This window comes from Plecotus auritus, assembly GCF_963455305.1.
Source record: "Plecotus auritus genome assembly, chromosome: 7".
In the NCBI taxonomy this organism is placed as follows: Eukaryota; Metazoa; Chordata; class Mammalia; order Chiroptera; family Vespertilionidae; genus Plecotus; species Plecotus auritus.
Window position 1 is genome coordinate 137,675,986 of NC_137774.1, and position 20,064 is coordinate 137,696,049.

Consider the following 20,064-nt stretch of genomic DNA (forward strand, 5'->3'; position numbering starts at 1 on the left):
GCAAGGAGGGAGTGGGCACAAAGGCTGCTGCTCTCTAACACAGGACCATTGGTGGGTGGGGGCTACATCAGCAGTGCTTTCAAGAGAGCACCAGCGATGGAGGAGCCTGCCAGTTGATCTTGGGACTTTGGAGGATTCCGGACACTCCCTCACCTCAAACATAAAATGGGTAATACAAAGGGGACCTCCAGGGAAAGGGTGCATTCCGCCCAGCCTGTGGGAGTGGTCGGGAAATGGAGACCAGGAGGTGGGAAGGGTTGCCCTCTTTGGAGGCCTCCAGAGCTCGGCCAGTGTGGAGGAGCATCTGGGCTTCTGTGTGCTGGCCCAACAAAAACAAACCCACCTCCGGACACACCTCACCCTGGGATGCGAGGAAAGGGAACAGAGAAAGGCAAAGCAGTCTCTTTCACAGCTGTTTGCTTTTGATGGACATTAGCATGTTATTCCCTAGGATCTCAAGAGTCAGGCCCATCAGTATCAAAATCAAAATCAGAATGGAGCTCCTCTTTCCACTAACCACAGGGTCAGCTCTTCTAAAATGTTAAAAATAAGCAGGCTATGTTTTTCTAGTAGTTTGCAATCCATGCCACACATGAAACATCTTAATTTTTGAATTGGTATAAACACAAATTGTGAAGTTCTAAAAAAAAAAAAGTCACTGGTTCCCAATTTTGAATGTTCCTGTCTCTGCATGTGAGTTCGCACACATGCGCACAAACATAATCAATAGAAAGTAACATGCCAAGAAAAATCTACCATACAATAGCTTCAAAAAAAGTTCAGGAAGAGGATCTGAAAAGCAAGAAAAACAATAACAACAGTCTGACATGACTGAGAGAGGAAACTTAGATGAAATTCCATTTCCTAAAAAAGGAAGAACAGCTTGCTTTAGTCATGCTCCTGGTTGCTAAAGGGACTGTTAATTACTCACAGACAGAATCTGGCCCGACCTGTTGATTTTTTTTAATAGAAAACATATTGTGTAAATAGATCAAGTTGATCACAAGGATATCTAGTCTATATCTATTCAAAACAACGATCATATTACTATTTTATCTGGTTGCGTGAACAAGAACTGCAACTTATGAAAGAGCTTAACTACAACCCTTTTCAATGTGATCCAAGACAGTAGTTTTACAATTCAGTTATGCCGCCCTTTCAAGACCATACCATGCTTTACATTGATAAAAGATGATAAACAACAGTCAGATCAGAAACTACACCTGTCCATTAAAGAAATTTGCCCAGAAGTCCTGGCATTAAGAATAATATTCAGCATAAAAGGAGTTTATTATTTGCTAATCAGAAAGACACGGTATAATTACAAGAGAAGGAGGAAAGGTGGTGATATAAAAAAACAAAAAAACAAATACCAACAGAGAGAGACCCAATGAGAGAGAAGAAGGGGAGGGAAGAGGAGGAAGGGCAAGGAGATGTCAAGAGAGAAAGAGGAAGACAGGAAAGAAAATGTGAACTCATACAACTTAACAAAAGGAAGATAAACAATCCAATCCAAAAATGGGCAAAGAACCTAAATAGACACTTTTCGAAAAGGACATACAGAAGGCCAAGAGACATATGAAAACATGCTCAAAGTTATTAATCATCCAAGAGATGCAAATCAAAACAGCAAAGCAGTACCATCTCACACCTGTCAAGATGGCTATCATCAACAAATCAACAAACGACAAGTGCTGGTGAGGATGCGGAGAAAAAGGAACCCTCCTGCACTGCTGGTGGGAATGCAGACTGCTGCAGCCACTGTGGAGAACAGTATGGAGTTTCCTCAAAAAACTAAAAATGGAACTTCCATTTGACTCAGTAATTCCACTTCTAGGAATATATCCCAAGAAATTAGAAACAGGAAGAGAAACAAAGATGGCGGCATAGATGAACACCTAAACTGCTGCCTTGTACAACGATTTCAAAACTACAGCTAAAAAACAGAACGGACATCATCCAGAACCACAGGAAAACTGGCTGAGTGGAAATTCTACAACTAAAAGGACAGAGAGGGGCACACGGAGACTCAGAGGAGCTGCAAAAGGCTGAGGTATGAAGACGCGCGTGCGGAGAGGACGGGCGGCTGAGTGCCTAGCTAGCTTTCTATAGCAGAAGAGAGACAGAAAATCCCAACTGCACTGAACCCCAGTTCCGGGCAAGACCCTGGGATCCCAGACTCATATGGTGGGAGTCTGGACTGTCGGGAAAAGAGAGAAGCGCACTGAAACTCAGGGGAGCCACGAAAGACAGAGGTCTGGAGGCGCGCGCACGAGTGCGCACAGAGAGGACTGACTGCTGAGTGTGCCACTGGCTTTCTCTAGCCGGGGGGGGAAGACGGAAGCCCCCGAATGCGTTGAACTCCAGTTCCGGGTGAGAATCTGGGAATCCAGATGCATTGGGGGAGAAACTGGACTGTCTGGCAGCGGGTGAAACTCGAGGGCGGCTTTCTCTCAGAGGTACTTGCAGCGATAACCAAGAGACATTGAGACCCAGGGGCCTCATAGGGCAGGGCTGACAGGAAGCCAAGGCTGTCTGCTCAGCCCTGAGACTCTGCCCCATCCAAGCTGAGCACAGAGGCTTTTGCAAGTCTTGTCTCATAAGGCTGTCTCCAGCACAAAAGTTCTCCCAGCGTAGACACAGCTGATCCTCACAGCCAATTGGCCTGGAGGTCAATTCCTCCCAGTGATACCAACAATAATCAAGACTTAACTACAACAAGGCTGTACACACAGTCCACAAAAAGGTGCACCAAGAGTGTCCACCTCAGGTAACTGGGGAGGCTGAGCCACTGGGCCATATAGGACACCTAGCACACAAAGCTACTCTACCAACTCAGGGAAGCAACAAAAATGCGGAGACAAAGAAACAGATCACAAACGAAAGAAATGGAGGAAAGCAAACAACTGGATATAGAGTTCAAAACCATGGTTATAAGGTTTTTCAAGAATTTCCTAGAAAAGGCCAATAAATTTAGCGAGACCCTCAAGGATATGAAAAAGGACCAACTAGAAATTAAACATATACTGACTGAAATAAAAAAATATTATACAGAGACCTAGCAGCAGACTAGAGGAACGCAAGAATCAAGTCAAAGATTTGAAATACAAAGAAGCAAAAAACACTCAACCGGAAAAGCAAAAAGAAAAAAGAATCCAAAAATTTGAAGTAGTGTAAGGAGCCTCTGGGACAACTTTAAGAGTACCAACATCAAAATTATGGGGGTGCCAGAAGAAGAGAGAGAGCAAGATACTGAAAACCTATTTGAAGAAATAATGACTGAAAACTTCCCCCACCTGGTGAAAGAAATAGACTTACAAGTCCAGGAAGCACACAGAACCCCAAACAAAAGGAATCCAAAGAGGACCACACCAAGACACATCATAATTAAAATGCCAAGGGCAAAAGACAAAGAGAGAATATTAAAAGCAGCAAGAGAAAAACAGTTAATTACCTACAAGAGAGCACGCATATGATTGTCAGCTGATTTCTCAATAGAAACTATGCAGGCCAGATGGGAGTGGCAAGAAATATTCAAAGTGATGAATAGCAAGAACCTACAACCAAGATTACTCTACCCAGCAAAGCTATCATTCAGAATTGAAGGTCAGGTAAAGAGCTTCACAGATAAGAAAAAGCTAAAGGAGTTCATCAACACCAAACCAGTATTATATGAAATGCTGAAAGGTACTCTTTAAGAAGAAGAAGAAGAAGAAGAAAAAGGTAAAGATAAAAATTATGAACAACAAATACATATCTATCAACAAGTGAATCTAAAAATCAAGTGAATAAAAAATCTGATGAACAGAATAAACTGGTGAATATAATAGAATCAGGATCATATAAAGGGAGTGGACTGACAATTCTCAGGGGGAAAGGTGTGTGGGAGTGTGGGAAGAGACTGGACAAAGGTCGTACACCTATAGATGAGGACAGTGGAGGGGAGGTAAGGGCAGAGGGTGGGGTGGGAACCGGGAGGAGGGGAGCTATGGGGGGGAAAAAGAGGAACAATTGTAATAATCTGAACAATAAAGATTTATTAAATTAAAAAAAAAAAGAAAGAAATCAGAAACTCCAGTCAGAAAGGATATATGTACCCCTATGTTCATTACAGCACAGTTTACAATAGCTAGGATTTGGAAACAACCTAAGTGCCCATCAGCAGATGAATGGATTAAAAAACTGTGATACATCTACACAATGGAATACTATACTGATGTAAAAAAGAAAGAACTCTTACCATTCATAACAGCATGGATGGAGCTGGAGAGCATTATGCTAAGTGAAATAAACCAGTCAGAGAAAGATAAATATCACATGATCTTACTCATTTGTGGAATATAATGAACAAAAATAGATTCAGAGACACAGAAGCATCAAACAGACAGCCAAACCTCAAAGGGAAGGCAGGGAAGGGAGGGTGGGTGGGGGTAAGAGATCAACCAAAGGACTTGTACATGTGCATATAAGCACAACCAATGGACCCAGACAGTAGGGGCATGAGGGCATGTGCTGGGGGGTGGGAGTGGCTGGGGAGAGGTCAATGAGGGAAAAAGGAGACATATGTAATACTTTTTCAACAATAAAGAATTTAAATTTTTTTAAAATGTGACTATGAAAGAACATTTTCATTCAGAAAAGTTAGATTAAGTTCAAAGGTTTAAATATCGCTCCAAAGGAGTTCAGCAGGAGGAATGGGCTTCCCAAATTGTGCTGAGGGCCAAGGTACAACATAATCAGCCACGGGTGACAATTTTTCACTATGATTGGGGTCTTTCTCATCACTGTGGCCACTGAAAATATGCCCCTTTACTTAAAGGGCCACTAATTTTATTACTGGCAAAGATAAATTCGAGTGTACAGAATTCCAGTGTGCCTCCCTCATTTCTCCATCTGGACTCAATCGCACGCTTTGTTTTAAGCAATTGAAAACTGTAAACTTTCCTAAGTGAATTTGTTGGCATCAATACCAGAATCACTCTGCTTCTTCCCAGAAATAACAGAGATGTGTTATCACCTCTCTGTCAATTCACTGTATCCCAAATAAAAAAAACACTCGGCTATTTCACTGAAACTTCTGGAAACAATAAGAGGCATAATAGGCAAAATTATCTCCCCAAATTTATCTATAAATTTAATGGACTCTAATCAAAACCCGAAGTGAATTTTTCAAATGAAACTCAACAAGCTTATTCTGAAGTTCATCTGGAAAAATAAATATACAAGACTTGAAACAAATGTTTTAAGAAAGAATGATGTTTGAGCTGGGGGAGGGGGCAGGGGGAGCCTGGAGATCAGAACTTACCTCTCAAAACATACAAGGAAACCATGGAAATTTAAACAGTGCAATGGAGGCACACAGAGAGACCACTAGGTACAGCGTCCAGAAACAGATGCATGGAAATTATGTAATAAAGGTGGCATTTCAAATCAGTGGGGAAAGAGTGTTCTACTCAATAAATAGTTTTGAAACAATAGCTCTCCATTAGGGACAAAAACATTCTTCATTTCAAGCAGTTAAATTCCCAATTAATGGAATATTGAACATAATTCATAAGCACATAAAATAGAAGACCATCTAACATTTTTCATTATTGCCCAAAATGATAGCAATTAAAGATATCTATATTTCATCTATATGGACACCACCCTAATGTATCAAGTTTTTCATTTTTCCTCTTTCCTTCCAGTCTTTGTTCAATGAACAGCTAAAAATTACATAGCTATACTCATGGCATAAATACACATCACATATGGTTATGCTTTGCTCTCTTCTGTGAAAAATATTTTTCCATGTTATTACAATCTTTGGCACTATTTTTAATTGCATTCCATCGAGTATTTGATGCTCTGAGATTTAATAATATACCCTATTGTACATTAAGGGTATTTGTAGCTTAACATTACAAAAAAAATACTACAATGAACATTTTCATGTACGTTGTTTCTATGCTTTAAATCACATTTTAGAATAAAATTCCAGAAATGGTCCAAGAATGTGAAGAATTATCACAAATTGCAAAACTGCTTTCCAAAAATGTTACATCAACTTTCATCACTACCTGTATTAGGCAAGCGTATCATTTTCATCTCAGCTTTGCCAAAACAGTCTTTTTCAGTATTTCCTAAATTAACAGATAATAAACAGTCCTCATTGATTTAATTCATATTTTCCATTGCCACTGAAATTTATTGCCCACTTTTTTTTTAAATATATTTTATTGATATTTTACAGAGAGGAAGGGAGAGGGATAGAGAGCTAGAAACATCAATGAGAGAGAAACATCGATCAGCTGCCTCCTGCACACCTCCCACTGGGGATGTGCCCGCAACCAAGGTACATGCCCTTGACCGGAATCGAACCCGGGACCCTTCAGTCCGCAGGCCGACGCTCTATCCACTGAGCCAAACCGGTTTCAGCTATTGCCCACTTTTATAAAAGTCTGTTATTAAATGGTGCCATTGTTGTTAGTGGCCTGACTAAATTTCTACTTATAGGATTCTGGTCTTCCCTCTTTTATTCACCTTGGCCTTAGGCAGATCAAAATTTCCACTTTCCCAAGTGAACCAAGTGAGATCAGCATCAGGATCATTCCCTTTCCCCTCTGAAGAGTGAAGGTGTACCACCTACCTCCCTTCTCATGGCCGAATAAAAAGCACTCAGGTACTCCTGCAAGACCTCTGAAGGCCAGGTAACATGGAAACAGGAATGACAAATGTAAACAAGAAAAGCTGAACTGAGTATAATCATACTAAATACACCTCAATATAAGCTCAAACAAAAAACATCAAATAAATTACACCAACATTTTTTTTTACCATCAAGCAGCCCCCTAGAGAAATTCTACTTGCAAAACTTATCAATAATTCTCAAAGACCAAGCTTTCTGCATGAAATGCTACCACATCTATGAATTTCTTCTCAAAGAACCAAAAAGATATTAAATGTTTTTGCCACCTGAACCTATTTCATCCGACTGGCCTGCTCCTCTTCCAATGGCACTTAAGATGAAAGTGGTCCTTGACACTGAGGTGCATATTCTCAGTGTTTTTCCATCCATCGATAACAGTCCCAACTCAGGATCTGGAATTGTTTAGATCCAGGAAGAGATAACAGAATGTCCTTTTTTTTTTTTTAAGGAAGGTAAACTAAAATGACCTAGAAGACTTAAGACATTTCTTTAGAAATAGCCCTTGGGGTAGGAATGGCTTCCATTTCCTAACAAGATGAAATAAAGCACGTTAGGTCAATATGTTTGCTGATAACAACTAGAAAATAAAGACAGAAAAATTGAAAAGTCATTCTTAAAGAGAACTATGGAAATGAGGATAAATATAATAAAACTCCAGAAAGGGGAGAACCAGAGAAGTTAAAGAAGCCAGAAAGAAAGTAATTGATGACACATATTACTAACAAAAATATTCTTTAAAATGAAGATGAAATTAAAATATTTAAGACAAATGCTGAGGGAATTTATTACCAGCAGGCCAGCACTAAAATACTAAAGGGCATTTACTTAAGCACAAGAAAAATGATCTCCAACAGAAACATGGAAATGCAAGAGGAAATGAGGAATAGTAAAATGGGTAAATATGTGATAATAATTAATATCTAAAGTACAAATGATAATTATAATGCCAGGAGTTAAAAATATTTGTAGAACTACAATGTTGGATAATAATGATATAAAAAGGAGATGGAATTAAAGTACCTAACAGTTTTGGAAAAGTGTGTTCTATTTATAATATATCAAATATTCATGTTTTAAGCTGAGAGTAACCACTGATAGAATAGTAAAAAGAATGTATATTTACCAAGTTATAGAGGGAAAAAATTAAATAGAAAATATTCAATCAAAAATATAAGACAGAAGAAATAAATAACATAAAACGTGTGTCAAATGGAGAATTCTATTAAGTCCAACTATATTAGCAATTATATTAAATGTAAATGAACTAACTGATCCCAATACAACACCAAGATAGTCATTATGACATTTTTTAAAACTTGAAAACAGTAACAATACCTATATGCTGCTTGCAATAGAGACACTTAAAAAATAACACAGAAAGCTTAAAAGTAAAAATATATACTAAGCTACACTAACCAAAACAAAGCTAGTATGGCCAAAATAATATCAGCCAAAAAGTAGTTTTTAAAGCAAGACATATTATGAAAGCTAGAGGAACTTTTCATCATAAGAAGTGTCAATTGAACAGGATGCTATCATAGTATTAAATCTGTATGCTTCAAAATATAAAGGAAATATGAACAAATCCAAAAGAGAAAATAGACAAATCCATAATCACAATGGGAGACTTTAGCTTGCCTCTCGAAATAGCTGATATAACAACAGACAAAAACTATCAAGGACACAATTAACATGATTGCTAATAAAAAGGAATAATTACCATAAATTAAATGTGCACAGTATTATTTATTTTAAAAGGTATCCATCATTCAAACTCTACATCAAACTCTGTTAAACAAACACAAATATTCTCGATGACTTTCACACTTGATGGAATGATTCACGGCATAGAACTGAAAGAGCCTTTGTTCTGTCACACAGCTAAATTGAGCAAAACACAATTCATGGCAGAGGTCAGTAAATGACTCCAGATTCCTCACGAGACCAGACGCAGGCTTTGCAAAGCTCCTCAGCCTGCTTCCTTTTTAAATCACTCACTCACCGATTCCATAAAAACATAGGACTCTTAGAAATTAAAAACAAATACCTGACATTTTAAGCAGATCATAAGAGTAAATATATTGATTTGGGTATAAGAATACTTAAATTGCAATCTCTACTCTTACATTATCCCAATATTTCTTGAGGAATAAAGGTCCTGCATTTGGTTTCAAAATAATCAAATACAAAAATAAAGAAGGAAGCAAACTGCAGTAAATAGTTGGACACCAGCCCTAACCGGTTTGGCTCAGTGGATAGAGCGTCGGCCTGTGGACTCAAGGGTCCCAGGTTCGATTCCGGTCAAGGGCATGTACCTTGGTTGCGGGCACATCCCCAGTGGGGAGTGTGCAGGAGGCAGCTGATCAATGTTTCTCTCTCATTGATGTTTTTAACACTCTATCCCTCGCCCTTCCTCTCTGTAAAAAACCAATAAAATATATTTTTTTTTAAAATAGTTGGACACCAGTTGGGATTTTAGTCAAAAATCAGCTAAGCATGAGTCATCACTGAGACTAAAATGCTAATTCTGCCCAACTGTACACTGATGAAAATCTAGTGATTCCATTAAGAATGAGTGGGGGGAGGGGAGAATGAGGAGGAGGCTAATGGGGGGATGAGGACACGTATGTAACAACTTAATCAATAAAGAAATTTTTTTAAAAAAGAGTGAGTATGGACGGCTCTCTTCTATACCTATCAGACATATCTGAGCCATGGAGTACTTTAATGTAAATACAGGCTAAACTGACAACACGTTCAGAGGAAAATGACAAGGATGCCGTAGGGACTCAAAAACCATGCTGTCACATGAGGAACAATTGAAGGAACTGGGGCTGTTTTGCCAAAGAAGAAAAGACTCCTCCGTAAACGGTCACGGTTGCAAATATGTGAGGGTCTGTCATGCGGACAAGGGATTAGACATGTTCTGCAGGTCCCAAGGGGAAAGCCTGAAACAATGGAGGGAAGGACAGGACACAGTTCAGGTCCACAGCGAGAGCCTTGTACGTATCAGAGATGTCCAAGGATGACAAGAATTGCTTCAGCTCAGGAGGAATAAGCACTACCAGGAAATGGTGGTTTGTTTTTGCTTTGCTTGTTTGTTTGTTCTAAGAAAGAATGGGACTAAATATCTAGCCTTGAAAGGCTAGAATCTCTGATACCTGGTATATAATCCTACATTAGTAGCTTCCATATGAAAAAATAAATAAATGGGTGGCTCTAGATAAGTGTGTTTTGTGTTCTTTTTTTTTTTTTTTTTAAATTAATTTCTCCCTCATTCTCTTACTTTGGTTTACTTCCTAGCTCCTTGGATTAATGTTCAGTTTATGTCAATTATCAGCATTAGTAGTTTTTCAAACTGAGATCAGGGAAACCCTAGGTTCTAAAGGAAGAATGTTAGGCATTCTAATATCCCATTTAAATTTCATTTTGAAAAATGTTTTCAATTACTTTTAACCTAAAAATAATGCATTTACTTAAATTCACTATTTACCAAATTTTTATACAGTGACCGCCCAGCAGGTGTGGCTCAGTGGTTGAGCATCAACCCAGGAACCAAGTGGTCGCCGGTTTGATTCCAGGTCAGGGAACATGCCCAGTTTGTGGGCTTGATCCCCAGTACGGGGTGTGCAGACGACAGCTGATTGATGATGTTCCTCTCGCAGCCATGTTTCTCTCTATCCCTCTCCCTTGCTCTCTCTCAATAAAAATATATTTTTTAAAAATTTTAAATATGTTATACACTAGAGAAGACCTGAACTGCCAGACTAAGTCATTGCTCTCAGCGCATTAGTTAATTAATATAATAAATTTAAACTTGGAGAATATATTTTTAATAAAGTTTTTATCAAGTTTATATATTAAAGCTCTCCATAATACTTTGGAAAAAAAATTTGTATGTACTTCAAAAAAAAAAGTTGAAGCACTATCTGCTTAGATTCTCTAAGGCCCCGATGTTCGTTTATATTGGAAGATAAAGTTCTATTAGCTCACTTTATATTTCAGATTTCAAACAAGTTTTATATTTGCATTTCATTTTTCAAACAAGCTTTACATTTGCAACATAGTAAAGACATAATTTCAAACTAAGGCAGAACCTATGCAGATAGTAATTGTACAAGATTATTATTACTTAACACCTGAAGTCTAGGATTTATGTCAAACCAAGAGTTATCGGAAGATCGGTGCGGATCAGCGGACAGCACTGAACGTGCCAAACCAACACCAAGACTCTACCAGAAATACAGAGCCCTGGGTTTCTGTGACTTGACCTCTCCTGGGCAAAGAACAGTGACACAAACTGTCTGCATTCTTACTTCAGGGTAGACCACACAGCTCCTGTATTCCACAGGCTGTCTCTCTTATGAAGGTACAAAAGAAGAGAGTCCCTGGAGGAGGAAGGGCCCCTTGGGGGTGGCGGGGTCAGAGGTTACAGTTCTTCTGACAAACAACTTTGAGCAGTGGGAAGAGTATTGGCCCGTTGCCCCTCCCATCTATCTGGCCAGATCTGTGCCAGAACCACCCCCTTCACCCTCTATCCCCATCACACAGAGGCACATACACACATGCACACACACACACACACACACTCATACACATGCATGCACACACACACACACATGCACACACAGCAGGCCACTCATAAGAACACTGAAGATTTTGCCAAGCAATGCTCCATGCAAAATAAAAGAATCATGGAATCCTCGCTAAGAGAAGCATAGATTCAGAAATTTATAAAATACAGAGCTAAAAGAAGGCATAGAGCGCATCTAGGTCAAAACCCTTACAAAATCTTTACCTGACAGCGTAGAAACTGAAGGTAACCTGTTCTGGGTCCCATCACACAGCAGACCTAGGACCAGAACTGGGTCTTTACCCTCCATCCAGTATTCTTCCGACTAATCGGAAGAGCTGTAGCCTCTGAGCCCTCTCCTTCCCTCCCTCCCCGCCCCCAGTGACCCCCCACTCCTCCTACAGGGACTAGAAAGAACCTTTATGGAAACAAGTCAGATAGTTCCCGAACACCCACCCCCACAACACCAATAGTCCTCCACTCTCCTGTCTCTTCTCTACCTAAACTCCCATCACCTTTGTCAAACTACAGAGCATCTCAGGGCCTGCTCTCTTCCCTGCACTCGTTTCCTTCTCGAATCTGCACAAGCAGGTAACAGCCAGCTCAGTCACAGCATGGTCACCAATGAAGCCAAAGAAACAAGAGAGGCAGGGCCATGAAGAAAGGGCATGGGAGCTCAGTGCAGCCCAGCTCCAAAGAGGGCATGGAAAGAAAGACAAAGACAGGAGGATGAGGGCTCAGTGGGGAGGGAAAGAGAAAGCAGCAGCGGTGGGGCGGGGAGTGATGACAATGACAAGAGGAGAAAGAGCTGCAAAAAAAACCCAAAGCAATGTGGAATTTAATTGACTCAGGAAAAGGGAAAAAATGATGGAAAATAAATAGATTAATTAAAATAAGTAGAAGAGAGATATTCACGCTACCAGGAACCTCAATCTGGAAACACTTTTATAAAAAGGAGGAGCATGGGGAGGAAAATGAGCTGAATACTGAAGCTGACAAAGAACATTTCATCTGATCAAAATCAAAAACTAAAGGCAAAAGAAGCACTATGGAATGTGTCTCTTTGGGACACATCATAAAGGGGAAAAGGGGGTGTTTTTGTTGTTGTTTTTTTCATACTACTCACATCCAACTAATCATCACACCCCCCATCTGGTAAGTCCATATTTCCTATGTTATATATAACAATGTAGGGATGTGGGGAGGGAACCCTCAATTCCTTTCTCACTCTCACTTCAACTTTAGAGTTGGCAATGGCTTTAGAATGCAGGATCCCAACTTTCTGACCTTGTCCTTTTCTGCCCCTTACTTAGGACTCTGAATCTTCAAGTCAATTGGATGGGGCTCTCAGACAGCAAAAAACAGGACCTACATGCAGAGCTGCCAATGCTGGCTTCACCGGAGGTACCGTTCAACCAGAAGTCGATTGGAGTCACTCCCCTTGTCCTAATTCAACACAAAGCCCGAAGTACAAGAACAACGTTGGTAACAACAAACACAGAGAACAATCCCCAAAGCCTGAGCATGCCATTAATCTTGTTAAGAATAATAATACCGCCCTAGCTGGTTTGGCTCAGTGGACAGAGCGTCGGCCTGCAGACTGAAAGGTCCCAGGTTCGATTCCGGTCAAGGGCATGTACCTTGGTTGCAGGCACATCCCCAGTGGGAGGTGTGCAGGAGGCAACTGATCGATGTTTCTCTCTCATCGATGTTTCTAACTCTCTATCCCTCTCCCTTCCTCTCTGCAAAAAATCAATAAAATATATTTTAAAAAAAAAAGAATAATAATACCTCCCATTGTAATTATAAAATAAGCATAAAGAATATAGTTGACAATACTATAGTAACTATCGATGGTGCCAGGTGGGCACTTGAATTATCAGAGGGAACACTTTGTAACCTATATGAATGTCTATCCACTATGCTGTATACCTGAAACTATACCAAAAAAGTGCTGAATGCTAACTGTAATAAAAATAAAATTTAAAAAAGGAATAATACCATCCATTTCCTTAATACTTCACTGTTTGCAAGGCGCTTCTGCATATGCTATCCTGTTTGAGTCTCTCAACCCTCAGAGACACAAACAAGTGAGGGAGTGGCCCACAGTGCCCCAAATGGCCATTCCCAGCCCTTAAGTCTCCCCATTCATTCATTCATTCATTCACTCCAGAAAGACCTTCATTTCTCTGACTTAATTTCCTTTCCTCATTTGTAAAATGGTATTAAGAATTAATACTCTTTCTTTATACAGTATTTCAGTGAGAGTCAAATGAGATAATAAATACCTGTACCTGGTATAAAGTAAGACTTCAGTAATTGTTAGTAATTCTTTTTATTTTTTTATTTGTAAACTACCTTTTTTATAATAGTCAAGGTGTTAATGAATTATTTCATCCCAAATGTCCCTCAAACATCTGGCAATCTCTAGGTCCCATGGGACCTCGACAGCAAGGACTCAAAAAGTTAAATGAAAAGGAAAGAACATTTTGTAAACAAGCAAAAAATTGCTTCCTACTATTGGTATGTTTCCCAAAAGCCTGAGCATGCCATTTCATATAACACTTTTTTAAATTCAAAATAAAATATACTTTCATATAGTTATTCATCAAACATTTATTAAGTCCTTATTAGAGCATTTCTATACAGTGTTCTGAGAATGACAAATGCAGCAGTGAAATGAGCAAATCACTACTCTAAAGTTTAGTCTTCTGCTAAGAAAACACAATAAACAAGAAAATATCAGATAATGATTGCTAGAGAGAGAATTTAAAACAGTAGAATGAAACCAAGTCCCCAGAGAGCTATCTTATTATTTTTTAATATTTTTTATTTTTTTAATTATTTGATGTACAATATTAAATTAGTTTCAGATATGCCTAGGGAGTTATTTAGATTGAGTGGTCAGGCAGATCTTTGGCTGGTTTTCTTATTAATTAAATGTATTGGAGTGACATTGGTTAATAAGTTTATATAGGTTTTGAGTGTGTGTATCTATGGGAGTTTTTTGAGAAGCAGGCCATGGAGGCTGAGCTGTGAATAATAAGGCTTGCAAGTTTGTTCATTTATTTGTTTTTTAAGTATTTTGTTATTTTTCAATTACAGTTGACATACAATATTATATTAGTTTCAGGTGTACAACCTCAGAGAAGAGAAAGAAATGAAACTGAAGTGAATAGGCAAGAAACAAAAAATGATAGATCAGTGAAGAATACAACCAATATGTTAGAAACAACCAATGGCGGTTATATCCCACTGCCTAGACATGGATGTGAAATGAAGGGAGCTGCTCCAGTGCCTTAAACTGAGTGATAAAGTGAGGGCAGGTAGAGAGGTAACCTGGCTACTGTAATAGAGAAACACTGAAAGCTGGTTGGTGTAATACAATAAAAGCTCATTTTTGCTCATGTAATAACCCCAATGTAGTTATTGTTGCTTGGGTGACTCTCTTCCAAGTAGCCTTCCAGGGACCCAGGTTCCTGCTACCTTGTAGCTCTGCCACCTACAACACTTGAATCCCAAGTTCTCTATTCCAGCCAAAAGGAAAACAGAATATGGACAGCTGTCCAGGCCTAAGCATGGCACTCAACTCTTCACTCCCATTCCATTGGCAAGAACTCACCTACAAAGAGTAACTGGGAAACATTTCATAGCTTTCTATGCGACAGAAGGCAGGAATGGTTTGGTTATGGCTCAATTTCTGCCATAGGCTCAGGCACAATTACAGAAAACACCTAAGAGCTAAATACGTCACTAAATATCAAATTTGGTTTAATCAAAATTGAATAATTCTCTCTCTCTCTCTCTCTCTCTCTCTCTCTCTCTCTCTCTCTGTCTCTCACACACACACACACACACACACACACACACACACACAAACACACACACACACACACTCTCTCTCTCTCAACAATATTACCCCAAACATAGTGCCAGAAGTTGTACTCCTGCAAGTGTCCCTTAATTCAGAAAAGAGAGGAGCTGGGAAAGAACAGCTTCATCAATAGAGAATTATTTACATGATAAAGAAAAGTTTTGTTATTTTAAATGTCATTCCTAATGATAAAGGATATTTCTGACACTGTAGATTAGATTATGCCATTTACCCTGGGCCTCTTGAGGTTACTCAAAAGTACAGCACAACTAATGAATACTTAAAGTTTTCCACAGGCATATGACTTTTATAATTTACTTATCAGAGAGGCACATTCATTCTTGTTCCATAACTACCCTACCAAAATCAACAACTCAAAGAGGAGTTTGCTGGCCACATGGTACTAGTAACTATGGATCTTCTGAAGTACATGACAACACAGAAGCATGTCAGCTACTCTGCTAACTGTGCCAGTGTCCCAGCTATTTCCTTAAACCTGAATGAGCACTTAATATTACACGAGACCCCTTCTCTCTGAAAAAAATCTTCAATAGCCAAGCAAAAGCACAGCCCCAAGATTTACAATAATCTGTGTTTTTAAAGATATTTAACTGAAGAAATCTTCAAATTATAGTAAGCCATGAAGTTATCTCATTCCAGGATAGACATGGACTCATATTTCATTTTTAACTAGTTATATTCCCCTTCCAGACTACATACCTCCAAAACCTTTTGACCATATAATGAAAGCACATGTAACCCTCTGCGTATATGTAAACTTGTTACCAATAATTACAGAAATTAAAGGATTCCCACTGAAACCCAATATGCTAAATCTTGAACACATGGAGCACACAATTGCTAAAAATGGATTATTCTTATCACAGAGAACATCAAAAGCCTCCTACACTTCTGGATAAGAGATTTGAGTTGTTTTTTGTTTTAAAGCTTAAATGCAGATAATGGGGGGAAACTGAAGAATTTCAACTGATCATTACAGTAAAAATAATCCAGTTCAAAGATTCAAACTGTCCCAAACACATTCAAGAGGCTGGTCTTCAACTATTTGATTAAAGACACAACACAAAGTAAGTAAAAAGACCAAAATATTCTAAATAGGTGGGTACTTTTTAGGGTAACCTCAAGAATAACTTTTTTCTTTTTCAGCTCTAAAGTCTGAAACCACTAAAGACACCACTCTTTATAGAAATTCTTCTTCATAGCAGTTTTAACCTGTATTGGACTACAGGAGCACCCAGGGACCACCCTCCCTCTCAGCCGTGCTAGCTCACCTTGTTAACAGGGTGAGAAGCATTTTTATCCCAACTCCTCTTCTGTGAGAACATACAACATGTCTGCCTGGGCAGCTTACTGTTTTAAAAACTCTGGGTTTAAGGATACATTGGGTAGGTTTCAATAAATTTTTATTTTACAAACTTGTAAACAGAATTATAACCTACAAGTTTATATTTTTAAAACTACAGCCATCAACTATAAATCATATGTATGTTAATGTCCTCATTTAAACCTCAGCAAAACTGATTTTTATCCAGGATTATAGTGATGTTTTTTAAAGCTACTATTCATTGAATTTCACTGCATACCACTGTTAGGAAATATATTTAATCATTACAATAACGCTGCGAGGTGACTTTTATCATTCCCATTTATAATGGAAGGAAGTGGGACTCAGTACAAGTTAGCATGTCATGACTGGGGTTTGAGTTCAGGTCTATCCACTGCTCGCTATTATTTCAAGATCAAAATAATTGTTAGTGTGGGCCATAGGTATTTACAGGCCCCCAAACAAAACCCCAACTTGTGAAGTTCCACTCTCTCTAAATAAATATATAATCCACAGAATTTTGATGAAACTGGCTCTGTAGTATAATTTAGACACCTATTGAGGAAAGGAAGGTACTTGCCTACATAATATAAAAAAAGCATAATGTGATCAGTAACTAAATAAGAAATTTAATATGTTTTGACTGTGCATTGAAATAAAGGGTGGTACAATTTTGAAGAATACAAATTAAAGGATTATGATCTACATGACTTTTAGAAATAGAAAACCTAGAGAGTGAGAATTTTTCTACCCTTATTATTATCCTGGAGGCAAGAAGATGCAAGCAACTAATCTGAATATTTCAAACAGTTTGACAATAGAGGCCCACAGTGGATACTGCAGCTCCCTAAAGCAGCATTTGCAACAGCCCTCCTTTCTTTACAGCCCAGGGGACATGTCCTAGTCACCCTCATTATTAGAGCATCATTCGAACACAGACGGTATTATTTATCACTATTTACCAATGTGCCAAGCCCAGCTCTAACGGCTTCCAACATACTAACTTATTTAATCCCACAACAATCCTTTGAAGTAGGGGTTCAAGTATAACACCTATTTGACAAATGAGGAAACTGAGGCAGGGAGTGCTTAAATAATGTACCCAAGGTCACACAGCTAGTTAGGAGGCTGAGCCAGGCAGCCTCCTAACCTCTCACAGTCAAATCCTTACAGAGATGCAGTTATGCACATTGGCAATCCCTACAGGCTCTTCAAAACCCATAATGCCGAGATGTGCCTCTAGCTATATATACCTAATGGTGAGTCAATATTTTCAGGTTCCAGTGATACTTACAAGGCCCTTCATAATGCCCAGGGCTTCCTACCATTTCCTAATTTTCTGCTCATCTTTATTACCTGTTTCCTTGACTGCACTTTGAGCTGTATAACTCACATTATAATGCCCAGCACCATATTCTTCTTTGGTTTCTTAAGGCAAGTTTACAAACCTTTGGTCAACCATCCTGCATCAAAACTGCTCCTTTGGAACACAAGGTAAAAGGTGGAAAGAGCAGCCATAGAAAAAAACATGATTTGCAGAACATACTTAACGCAGGGCCACGTGGCAGCTCCCTCACTGACTGATCTCACCAGGACTCCCGATGGGAACCTTCTCTTGAACAGAGCACTGGGTACCCTATGTCTGGTGGAGGGTGCATACTAGTTCTCTGTAGCTGAGAATATTCTTCAGCATTCTGGACAAGAGAAAAAAATATTGGCCTTTCCATTTGTCTTAATTCTATGTGATAAGTCTAAAGAGGGTTTTGTTGAATTATTCTCTGCACTGTTCTCTATATTTCTAATATTTTATAATTTAAAAACTTCTTTAAAATCAGGTTTCAGTAATAGATTTATATATCATATCTGACTTTTAAAAAATTGAATTTTCAGACTTGCAAAGCAAAGGAGTTGATCCAAGATATGTAGAGGCACCACTGTGACCTGTGATTCAATCAGCCACTAGCCCAACCATTTCTTTACTATTTGGGGATCAAAAAAAAAATTATGTTTTAACAACAAGAAGCTTTTCCAAAAAAAAAAAAAAAAAAAAAAAAAGGCAAGGCTATCCTGTTCTACATGTTTACTAATGGTTTCAATAGCTGTCCTTATCCAATTTACAAATGACAGGAGCAAAATTGGGAGGGTCAGTTTTTGCAAATCAAGATTCAAAGAACAGGGCCAACACTAACAAGATGAACTTCCCAACTGTCAATGGAAGCATTGTACTTAAGGAAAACTCAGCAGCTCAACAAAGATGGAAGAGGACCAAAGAGTCATCACTGATGTGGGAAGGACCTAGAGATTTCCAATGGCAGTAACCTCGGGCTGGTCGATGGTATAACACAGCTGTCCAAAACAAGCTGAGGCCAACTGAGACTGTCGGACAGTGTCCAGAACAAGGAAGGGAATAGTCCCACTGCCCTTTGCATTGACCAGAACCCGCCAGGGTTTTATTTTATTAGGCACCACATTTTATCTGGCTGGGGAGGGTCACCAGGGTAATAACAGCTCTCAAATTCACATCGTGTGAAGGAAGACTGTTGAAATCAGGGGTTTACTCTGGCAAAGAGAACACTTACTAGGGAGACATGAAAGTTGTTCTCCAACTTTTGAGGGACTATGTACAAGAAAGAGCAGTTTTCCTATACGGTGTCTCGGGGGCAAAACCCAATTGAGAGAATTACCAGAGGCAGATTTTACACCACAATTCAAAATTATTAGTAATAAATAAAACTGTCCAAATATGGATGCTCTTCCTTATCGGGTAAACAGATTTCTCTCCACCAACAGAAGTGTTGTCACAGGTCATCCCTACAGATAAGGTTCCATGATGAAAATGATTCAAATGCACGCTGGACACACAGGGCTTTCCCCCTTTGCTTATATTTAGAGAATCACTAAAGCACAATGTAGAAATGGTCACAAAAGATCATTTCATGCCCTCCCCCTAATTCTGAGCAGAGACACAGCCAAACTCCCCCACGAAGAGCACTGCAAAATGTCCTCTTTATGTATGTCCAAAATGCTACTTCCTCATCTTCTTAGTGTTCCCATTGTCCTGGCTTTTCAGGAAGTTCTTCCTGGTGTATAACCAGAATTTCTCTTGCTCCCATTAAACCAGTTCACATGGATACCAAATGGGCTCTGTAATGATCATGACAAGAGAATAACTGACATAATAACATATACTAAAGAAAAATATTTGCAAAGGAAAAAATTTAAGCACTGAATTTTAAAATATTTCCAATCTCTAAATGCCAAATGCCATTCAGAACAGTGCTAAAAACCACTGCAAGACTAGTTTACACACTTTCTTCTCTGAGGGCAAACACTGACCTTCTTGTGTGTAAGCTCTGCTGTTCTTTTCAGACCCAGCTTTCTCTCTGTGTGCAGAAAGAACAAGACTGAAATTTAATGTGTTTAGATTCACATCACTCAAAACTGAGGGGAAACTACTGTTGGGCAGAAGGGATACGGGAGAGCTTTAAATAGCTAGTGTCAACATGACATACTTAAAAATGCCTAGTTTGCTTAACAGGTACCAAAATACAAATTAAATAAAACATGGTGTTCTCTCATTT

General features: G+C 38.9%; 1 protein-coding gene across 4 annotated transcripts in view; it reads right to left on the minus strand.

Annotated features, from left to right (window-relative positions):
* ARHGEF28 (Rho guanine nucleotide exchange factor 28) overlaps nucleotides 1-20,064 on the minus strand; it is a 297,368-nt gene that overhangs the window by 188,792 nt on the left and 88,512 nt on the right. The window lies entirely within an intron of this gene.